Source organism: Sinohyriopsis cumingii, chromosome 5 (genome assembly GCF_028554795.1).
Source record: "Sinohyriopsis cumingii isolate HCF-2022 chromosome 5, ASM2855479v2, whole genome shotgun sequence".
Lineage (NCBI taxonomy): Eukaryota > Metazoa > Mollusca > Bivalvia > Unionida > Unionidae > Sinohyriopsis > Sinohyriopsis cumingii.
The window spans coordinates 40,523,687-40,535,028 of NC_142965.1; the positions used below are offsets into that span (position 1 = coordinate 40,523,687).

Genomic DNA, 11,342 nt, shown 5'->3' on the forward strand with positions numbered 1-11,342 from the left:
AACAGTGACACGAGTATTCTGCTCTTCAATATGGCTAGAGCAGAGGTGGGCAAACATTCCAGTGCAAGTGCCACATACACAAATTTACACCTTGTCGCGGGCCACATAGTTCATTAAGTAAAATAATTAATATTTGAAATAGCAAAAACAAAAGGTTTTTCTAAATAACATCATAATTAATTTTCAGTTGTTAATATGTTGTTAATATTTGAAAACTTAAAACTTAAACTTCAAAAGAAGCACATTTATTTCATAAACAGAGTAACATAAATAGAGCGAGTGCGAAGGATGACTTGTTCCTAGGCCGCATGAAAACCCTTGGTGGGCCTCAGGCCGTAGTTTGCCCACCCCTGGGCTAGAGTGTTAAAACCCCAAAAACTTGTATACTATACACATAAGGAAGATATTATCACAATCACAAATAAATCTTATCTAAATCCAGAAATTTTTGGTTAACATAATAACTTTATCAAGGGATCCTAATATGTGCACAAATACAATTTCAAATATAGGATGATAAGAAGGTATTTAATGCACACTGTATACATGATTATCAGAGTTTAAAAATGTTGCGTTAACTAAAATTCCAAAAACAAAATTTGACGCATTTTCTTCAACTTCCAATTATTATTTCATATATAATAAATAGGTACTTCACTGCTGTCCACTTCTATTTTAAGTAATGTAAATATGAAAAGTCCCCCTCTACACTAAACAATTTGGAAAAGTGGATACACTGATAGCAGCATCCTCAAACACTTGAAGCTGCTTTTTTTTTGAATCCATGAAATGGCACTCTATTAAGTGAGTGATCATGTCATGTTCAATGCAAATGGCTTTATGTGATTTTTCCAAATTGGTTGTAAACACAGTTTTTGCAATGGTAACTTCTGATAAATCACATTTTCTTTCACAATTGTATTGCTAACAACTGGTGGATGTAATGAGGTTTCTTGCAGTAAAGAATTGGACACGGGAGATATAACTTCTGTGTTGTCATCTTGTATCCAGTTTTCTCATAGAAGCTGTATCTTTGAAATAAATTCTGCAGTTTGCTACTCAAATTCCTGAGCACTGCATTTGTATAGCATTCATAAGTAGTGTATGGACACTGGTGGCATTTTGAAATATTCATCTCATAAATACAAATACAGTTTGGATCACTATAGACAGAGAAATAACGTGAACTGTGTCTGTAACCAGCACGTCTTATAACTTAATTTTAAAAATGTACAATGTGATGTAGTTATGTTCAAGGGGAAAAAAATAGAAGTTTTTCTCATTCGAAAGTGGTGATGACTGCCATAACCTAAGGACAAAAAAAGAGCAAATATAGTACTCTAGGAAAAAACAATACCTGTGAACCTATACTGGAAAATGCAACCAATACAACTTCATATCACATATTTCCAAGTTAAAAACACCAAATATATAATACATAAATTTTAATGCATTTATGTTGCCAATAAGAAAATTAACTGGGTTAAATTCTGAACAGGTATTTCAGAGTTTGGCATAAATGCTTAAGAAACATGCACATAATCTTCTCCATTTCCCTTATATGAGGAACATGTCTGCACAGGTAATGGTTCGAAAGGAAGTCTTCCTTAGTAAATTTCACAGGACACTCAGAACAGCTGAATACCTACAATGAAAGAGCAGTTTCAACAGTTATAATGTTACTGCAAAAGGAAAAGGACATAAATGATAACCAAGATGCATTATTTTAAATAACAGTTTATTATTTACTATATTTCTAGAATAGTGACTGAAAAATTGATCACATCTAAAGATAAGAGTTTACCTTTACTGGTCAACTGTAAAAGCAGTAGTCACAAAACAATATAGGATATGGAAATACAGATCAAACTTTATATTTTCTATGTACCTTTGCAGGGGCAATTCTCTGGAATAATCTTTCATTTTTGGCTACTGGTTCGTAAAGGCAGCATGAATGTGTTGATCCTTTAAAAAAATTATATGATGGCAAGAAATGATGGCAACCGGTAACAACAAAAAATAATGTCAACATTAATATGGTCAGATGTAAAAGTTTAATACATCCAAATAATTTTTTTATTAACTACCATTCTAATTACCACATTATCCTTAATTTCATTTTCAGAACAGAGATTACTTTCACAGTAGTTGCAACAATAAACTATAATACCCCAAATTATAATCAAGTCTTTTCTTAAATTATTGGTTCAAAAATTAACTTTCTGACTGATACAATCATACACTGACACTGAACAATTCCCTTGTATATGTTATGAATAGCTGTTTGTGATATTACAGGAATAAACACCAATATTCACTATTATCTCATATTGATCGAATCAGCATAAAAAGGTATACATCAGTGCACACATTTAAAAAGATATCTTCCTTACAAAAAAACCCGAACAGAATGAAATTGCTCAAAGTATCAGCAAACCTGATACAAAAGAAAAAGACACCTGTTAAAAAAGAGACCATATAAACGTGTCTCTGGTGGAATTATAAATGTCAAAATAAACATGTCTTTCAAGAAAGAAAAAACAATTGAAAACTAAGAAAACGCTAACAATATGATAAGGATACACCATGGGCTGTAATGGGTGGAATCTGGAGAATATTTATGTTGATCTATAAAAGAAATTAATTTTTAACAAATATGCATACAAATGTACTTTCCATTATTATAAACATTTTGCAAATATATATGCAGTTTATGAACAAACTATAATATACACTGATATTACTGGCACTTTCAGTTTTCTCCTAGCAGAAATGAATAAGCCATTATCAATGTATGTTGGTATCTATATTCAGTATATAATCAATAAGCGTTAACGGTTCTCAATGACTTAGTAATCATGTTGTAACAAAGCAGCTTCACAGCCATTAGTAAATTACTATCAGCCAACATTGGCATAATTTTTCATTATTTTCCTACTAAAGTAAAATCACAGGGACTTTCGCTGACCATGGCTTTGGACGAATTTTTTTTTTTTAAATACATAAACTGAGTTAATGTTAGTATTGACAATATTAAAAACTTTCCCAAGGTACCAAGGCAATAATGTAATGGTGGTGGAATTCAGGTTTTAATACCAATGTTGACACTTAAATGGTCGTATATGGCTGACAGTCTTAATGGTGGGGAAGTAAAATGGATACATCGATGAAGCAGACCTGCCAACCCTAACAAGGTGTCAGTATCATAGTTGATTTTTTCCATAAGTTAGGTCAGTTTTCAGTAAGATGTAATAAAAAATAATGTTCTGCTATTGTCAATCTGGAAAATATGCATTTTAAAAGTCCAGAAGTGTGATTCAAGGCTGGTGTACCAATGGAAAATATCATGTTTAATAAAGATAAAACTAAATCACAGAAAAATAAGAAAATCAGAAGTTTAACTATACCATAAATATGGATCATGGAAATTAGGCCATTGATAGAACTATCAGTGAACCAAAAACATGTATCTGTTAATTTCAAGGTGCATTTCTAATGACAATTATTGTAATATCTCACCAATGGCACTGGACATAAAAATGCAGATCAGTAGTTATTTTTGATAACTGTCCTAGAGGTAAAGCTTGTTCCCATTCTTCAATAAAATGGAAAGAAAACTGTTCCTGCAAAAGTGATAAAATATAAAAAATTAAAATGTTTAAATAAGTAATTATTTTCATTGCTACTAAACCTTAAATATCATGTATGTTCCAGAGAACAGTAAATAAAGAAGTGGAAAACAAAATATATTCTGAACATTCAATTGTTCTCCACAAATTACTCATATGATAATCAAGATGGCCTTAAAAATGTAACTGTGAATACAGAAAACTGGGTATATAATGGGGTTGGGGGTTGGGTTATCATTCACCAATGGTCAGGTTTTCACAACTTAAACATAAAGAAATTCATGGTAAGTAACCATTAACATGGTTAGGTTACCAGAAATAATTGTTTTTTATTTATGACTAATGCAGTAGGTGGTTTTGAGAGTTCCTCTTCCAGCTTCACATGCCACTGCTGAAATACATTTCTTCAATAGTGGTTAGCAACCAACAAACATAACTTGTTGTCACTGTTACTATGCACAAGATTATTTTAACATGTTACCCAGTGAATAATATATTTCAGCCAAATAAGTGCAACTGTAATCAGTTAATACTGTCATTACAAAGTTACTATAATCATGATTAAGGTCTTCATAAGGACCAAAATACTGTTATCTGCCACAGTAGATTTTTCTAGACAAAATATTTTCATAGCCTAACTTGTTTAATTTTTTTTTGTGATTTCACCAATTTGTGCTGACAGTAGCATGTGATTCACATTTTCTAAAGTTTCAGTGCACTATTATTATGTTCAAAGATACATGAATGAGAAAAGAAATATCTGACAGTAATTGAGTCACACTTTTCAATGTAGACAAATACAAAAATCTAAAAAATGCTTCTTAAAAATCAACAAAATTACAGCAACATCCTCACTGACATTCACAAATATCTCATGCTGCTCTAACCTGCATAACAAAGTATATACCTACAAAAGCATTTAAATGGTTATCTTCCTGAGAATTATTTTTTAATAGAAACAAATTTCTCAAAGTATCAGCATTAATTCTTGACACATAAGAAAAGGAAACCTGCTACAGTTAAATAAAAGACCATGTAAATGTGTCACTGGAATCATAACTGTAAAATTAAGTGCATGCCTTTCACAGGAAAGAAAAAAAGAAGAATATGAGAACAATATTATAATGATGGCTGCACACATGGGCTGTAAGGGGTGGAATCTGGTGAAGAATATTCACTCTAATATCAAAAAATTATTGTGAAATAAAGATACATAAAAATGTAATTTCCATTATTATTAACATTTTGCAAATATGCAGTTTATGTAAAAAGTGTAAGATAGATTCATATTGCTGGCAATGTCAGTTTTTCACATACAGAAATGAATAGGCCATTCTCAGTCTATGTTCAGTAAATAATCGCTAACAGTTAACAATTCTCAGATGACTTAGTAATCATAACATAGCAAAGTAGCTATACAGATGTCAGTAAATTACTATCAGCCAACAATAGCATCACTGATGATTATTTTTCCGCTCATGTAAAAATATCACATATAAAAAGGGAAAAGACAAGAAAAATAACAATATTAAACAGTAACAACTTATGTAAACTTAAGCTGTATTTACCCAGGTTCCAATAGTCTGTAATAACACACACACACACACACACACTGTATGTACTAATGAACACATGCACATTAGATAAACTTGAATCAAATACATAATCAGTGGGCACATTTTGTTTTTGTATGAGTGAACAGATTCAGTTTTGTCATCTACAGAATAAGTTAATATATGTTTTAACTAAGCTGCAAGATTGATTATATACTCTATAATTGGAAAATATAGCAGGCATGGCCTTGCATAATAGATTAGATGTACAGTACCAAACCTTAATTTCTAAGATGGCCAAATATTGTAATTTTTAGGTTTCATGTAAATTTTGGGCAAAATATAAATCAATTATTAGAGCAGTAAACAACATTGTTTGAATATTATATGTACAAATGAAGTAAAAATAAGTTAAGTACTCACAAAATTTTGAAACCCACTGGCTTTCATAAATACCCACAGAAACCCCAATACGATTTGTGTACCTTTGTTAAAAATTGAAAATTCCCATTGTACGAGTGTTGTATATATTCTTTTTAGTTGTTTTAGACTTTTGCAGGCCAGGTAAATGTTTTTTTAATTACAAAAAATATTGTTAGTAGTAACAATATAACAAATTTCTTTTCTAACGTGTGTACATTCTTAAAATGAATTGAAATAAAAAAGAAACCAATCTGGTTAATAATGAACACATTTTGTTATGACTGAATAATAAATAGTAATTTTAGAAATAATACCATTATAGAAGGTAGGAACATACTGAGCTTTTGTACTGTAAATAAAGATATGCCACACTTAATGATTTTATTATATGCTGATGAAAGGATAATTTTACTGTAAATTAACATGCACATCCTGAGATTACGTTAACATTAAAAAGTGGCATGATTTATATCATCATTTGTATTGTAACTGACAGATAGCAATTCGAGTCATCGGAGAAAGATGTTTATTTGTTTTATTTGATTTTTAATGAAGCTTTACCAATGTATCACTTACATAACTATAAGGTTTCCTTGTCATAGTCTATAGCAGGGGTGCACAACCATTTTTGGCCAAGGGCCAGATTGCATTTTCTAAGACCACTTGAGGGCCACAGACACACTTCTTTAATATTATTACTGTTCACAGGCCAGATTTCTGTGTTGTTTTAATTTGTCCTGAGGGCAAGACAGAATAAGTTTGTGGGCCAGATTCTGCCATCTGGCCAGGGTTTGTGCACCCATGGTCTACAGTGATGTCTAACACATGCCGAAGACATATTATATTAGTGCACAACTATTAGGCATTAGATAGCTATAGCAAAGAAAGTTACTGCACAGATAAAGCTAGAATATAATAATTTTGATCTATGAACAATAGATGTGTCAATGACTTTTAAAATTTCTGGGTGGGTGTAGATATGACATGATCATATAAATCATGTTTCATATGAATAATTCCATGAAATCTTTGTGAAAACCCAGACATCATTCAAAAGTCAGAGCCTGGACAAGCCTGTGGTAGGCCTAACCAAACCTGTGACTATCAACCATAAAGTGGAACATGGTTATCATAATTATAAAACATTATCAATATACATAAACAAATTATCTGTACTTTGGTCAGTCCAATTACTCTTAAGTAAATAATAAGTACATTAATTTTACCTGTCTCTTTAAAAAAAAACATGAGTTCGGACTTTTTAAAAAACAAGTAGGGGTACAATATTATGATTTAACATGGACAAATTGCTGTAATGTTGATGCCATTCAAATAAAAATTTAAAATGAAATAAATACCAAAGAACTTTAAAGAATATAGACTGATATGACTATGTGACCTTATTCATGTTAAAAGCAAGTTTTAAGTAAAAACTATAATATATGTTAATCACCTTATCCTTGTAATCCATCGACTTAAGTTTCTCTCTGGATGGAAACTGCTTTACTACATCTGCATAAGACATACGGGTGGCACAGGTCCGAGGATAAAAAAAATTCAGCGCTATTTATCTGCACCATGTCCACACAAACAACAAATGCCTCCAATACTGTTTTCAATACATATGCACCATTTCTGTTTGCATGGAGTCCATCAAGTGCTAAATGCATACTTCGATCAAACAATGGGTTATAGTCAATACAATGGCACTTATCACAGTCTCGGCTTAAAAAAGCCATCATTTAGTGCAGCACATCCTCTTTGTAAGTCTGGTAAAACAGTCGAGTTTCAATGCAATGATTTAAAGTTAATGGTGGTTCGAGGCAGAATTCCAAACATTGACCAACATCATGGGATTCGTTTCCAGCAGCTGATGAATAAAGTCTCTGGAACAACTGAAAGAAATGCACAAAAAGAATTAACTAAACTAAAATGTGACTAATAAATCTGACAATTTCAGAAAATATCCATGGTAACTGCTGGTATTTGGAAATATAAACAAAATGATCCAAACATTGAAACATCTGCTACCAGGGTTATTTTGTTCAACTAACAAGCTCTAAGCAAAAATAACTATCCCATTTTGACATCATATGGCAAGATTTAGGAACAATGCATACTATTAAATTTTGTTGTAGCAATGTAAAAATTGTATGCAATGGTACAAATTTTCTCATAAAGTCATGTATATATTACCTAATTAATGTTACCCTCCTCGTGATGTTAAGCCTGTATATTTGTTGTATTTGGTGGGTTGTTAGTTAATAAACATAGCTTGTTGGAAGCCGAGAATACCAAAATCGGTTAAAAGTATGACAAGAATCTTGAATGAAATAAAGCTATTGAAACACTTTCTTCTTTATTTGTATGTTTTTATTCATTTTGTTAAAGAAACATACTTCAACTTAATCCAATTATGGCGTTCCCGGCATAAATCACATTCCAGGCAAATGAAATGTAGGTCAACTTAACTTGAAAATAGGTCCACATAATTGTGGGAGAATTTGAATTTATTAGAAAAAGAGCATCAGAGTAAGAACAATCTCGCTAAAACATTATGACTTTAATTTGTAGAAAAGTGTTGATATGGGCTGTAAAAATGAGATATTTCTGAAATATGACTTCTCATTATGATGCTAGGTGACACCAAAACATGCTACACAAGCACCATTAATTCGACAGTAAGACCTCGACCCCAAAACATAACAATTAGGGTCCATGTCTTAGACTGTAGGACGACTAGACAATATAAATGCTAAACATGCAAAAATATTCTTGAAAATTATGATGGTCTTATTATAATTAGAGAGATTATTTGGAATTCATCAATAGCCAGTTCTACTCTGTAAGATCGATATAATAAATTAAATATACAATACAAATTTATAATAGTTCTGCTGCAAATATTGGGCACAAATAATTACAAATGTTTCTAAAGTAAAACTAACAAGTAAAAATACCTTGTAAATAATGTTCACATTTTTTCCAACATCATTGGAACCTATGTAAAGAATCAGCAGGTCAGGTTTTTGGGCTTGGACAATGTCTAACACTTTGGATTTAAATATGGTGATATCTACAACCAATTTTGCACCAGGAATACACAACAGGAATAAGTTGGGATGATTCAGAATACCACAGAGTTGCTTCAACTTTGAACCACACGCAATGAAAATGATCGACGCTCTGGCAAGTACGCAGCAGCTGTGTAAAATATACAATGAATATAAAATGAATATCAACTATTTAAAACAAGTTGTTGTTGTTGTTGTGGGGTTTAACGCCATATTTCAGCACACAATAGGCTATGCATGGCAGCCAGTATTAATGGTGGAGGAAGAACCCGGAAAAATCCCTGAAGAACCACCAACCCAAGAGAAGCTACTGGCAAGCTTTCTCACATACCCATGTTAGCCGAATCCTAGACTCGAACCCACGCAGACAGAGGTGAGATGGCAGTGATCAGTAACAAACAGTACTTTAGACCACTCGGTTCCCTTTAAAAGAATTAAATATCTTTCTAAAAAGAAAATAGCAATGACATAAACATGAAATTATATGAATTTTTCACCCTATATCAAATGTAATCAAAATGAAGTTAATCATAAACACTTCAGAAAACAAACTACTATCTTGGAGTAGAAACGCGTGAACACTTATCAAATGAATATAACTAACAAGACCGATTTAAATAATGGGAAACCTTTAATTGACAAAAAATGCAAGGAACTTAGTCAATTCATTCATTGATTTATTGTTTCTAACCTGACTCTGAGTAGAGTGGAAATATCTTTGTCATCGTATGCGCGTCTCATTCTGAACGGAAGTTTTCAGTGTAATAGACGGACATACTCGGATCCATTTCCAGTTTCTGGACAAGTCCATTTTCAGCAAAGGGGTGTATCACGACTACAGATGTACATACATATGTCGTCTGCTTCCGATATTTACAGTGTCAAATAAAGCAAAGGAAAATAATGACAACTACAAATTTACTTTACATGTGGATTTAACAAGCAGTTTAATTTCTATATTCAAATATGCAGAGGGATATAATTCCAAATTCTCAATGTTATGTTACTTACGCAATTATTCAGCAGTTACCGAACAGGATGAACTACGTCATTATGTTGTCTGACGGAAATAAACTAGCCTATAGTGTATGCAATATGGCACTGTGTTAGTATGGAAGTCCGTTAAGCATGAAATGGTGCAGGGGATGCCAGCATTAGAGCCATTCTGGTCAGTCAGGTTATAAATTATAAATCAATGATTCAATTCACTCAGTTCTATGCACTTTTTATCACATTAAACGTTCTCGTTTTGAAATCGGTTGGGGGGGGGGTACAAAAACAAACGGGGATGTAGAGACAGATTATAGTAGTATGTGAATAACTAAGCAAGCTAAACTTCTTACGAAGCAATCAAACAATAAGACATATAAATGAACAAAAAACTTAGCAATGTAAGTACAATATCAAATAAATTCAAACAATATTCACAAAAAGAGAAAATAAAGTCAAATTGATAAAAGAATGAAGCGAAAATTCAAATTGGTCTAGCAGTTGGTAACGTGACTATGGTCTATACAAACTAGTTTGTTAAATTTGCGCACTAAAATAAGCTGTCAAATAAATGAAAGCGTCAGCAGTTATAATTACCTGTATGTCTGATAATTTTTAAATATATATAAACGAAGAAAATTGTAGCTAAGATGCAGCAATTAATAATTGTTATTGCTCAAATTTGAAAGGTATCCACACGAATTTTGGTTCAAGCAGAAGCAGGAAGTAGAATTGATGGTTTATGGGATTGTTTCTGAGAGAATGTATTGTACAACCAATCAAAGCCATTGTTTTAGCGGGTATATTTGCATATCTGAATATATGAATATTTAATGACGGGTAGGATTTCTCCATTATCCCCCCTCGTATGTATGTAATCACGTTCTCAAACAAACGAACCACAGAGAGTCAGAGCTTCGGATAACAGTCCTTTTGTATTTTGGGGTCTTTTCTTGTGCACCTATTTGCACCTATATTTCTCTCCGTCCTTAGTCTATCACAATCTAAATTTTAAATGATAAATTACATTTTTTTAAAGCTGAAATTCATGCCATTCACAGTGCTGATCTTGGGGGCCATCACAGCAGTTATTATTCTCATTACTGTATTACGAGACTCAAGTCCACCAGGCAAGTATTTATATACTCTGTGTATAAGCGTATATTTAAACAACGTATTTGCTGGCACAGTTTTATCAGCTTTTAGTTGTCTCCTGAAACACAAACCTTGCTAATACATTGTAATTACAATGCATTGTTTGAAGGCTTTTACACCACAACGTTTGTTTTTATCTTTTGTTTTGAGAAACTGTCGTTATCTCTATTTTTTCAACCTTGTTAATGAAAATTTACTGATTCAGTGGAATCAAAACTATGCAAGAACAAAAGCGAACAAACTAAAAACAAAAACAAAGTAAACTGTACAAAAAAGGATATATAAAGAACAATAGCACTATTCCGCATCAAATATTAATACCGCTCATAGCTGAATTTGCAAAAGGTATCACAGTTTAAATATGATTCATGAGAAAGACTCGATGCAAAACATGAAGGAATATGGTCTACATTTATATACTTCAAATGATTTAAATTTAAATTTGAACGGAGTCTGTAATCAGTCCAAAAGAAAAGAGAGATTTCATTAGCTCTTTTTAATATATAGATGACGTAATA

At 32.0% G+C, this 11,342-nt stretch overlaps 1 long non-coding RNA gene across 2 annotated transcripts; it reads right to left on the reverse strand.

Moving 5' to 3' along the window:
- Positions 1 to 290: 290 nt before the first annotated feature.
- On the reverse strand, positions 291 to 10,516 carry LOC149799000 (uncharacterized). 2 transcript variants are annotated; one of them, XR_016421051.1, is made up of 4 exons: positions 10,267 to 10,516; positions 3,520 to 3,623; positions 1,889 to 1,965; positions 291 to 1,645 (listed from the first exon to the last, which is right to left on the reverse strand). It is a non-coding gene; the product is annotated as an uncharacterized LOC149799000 (long non-coding RNA). The 2 variants fall into 2 exon arrangements; XR_016421050.1 differs by lacking the exon at positions 10,267 to 10,516 and adding an exon at positions 7,059 to 7,489.
- Between the last annotated feature and the right edge of the window lie 826 nt (positions 10,517 to 11,342).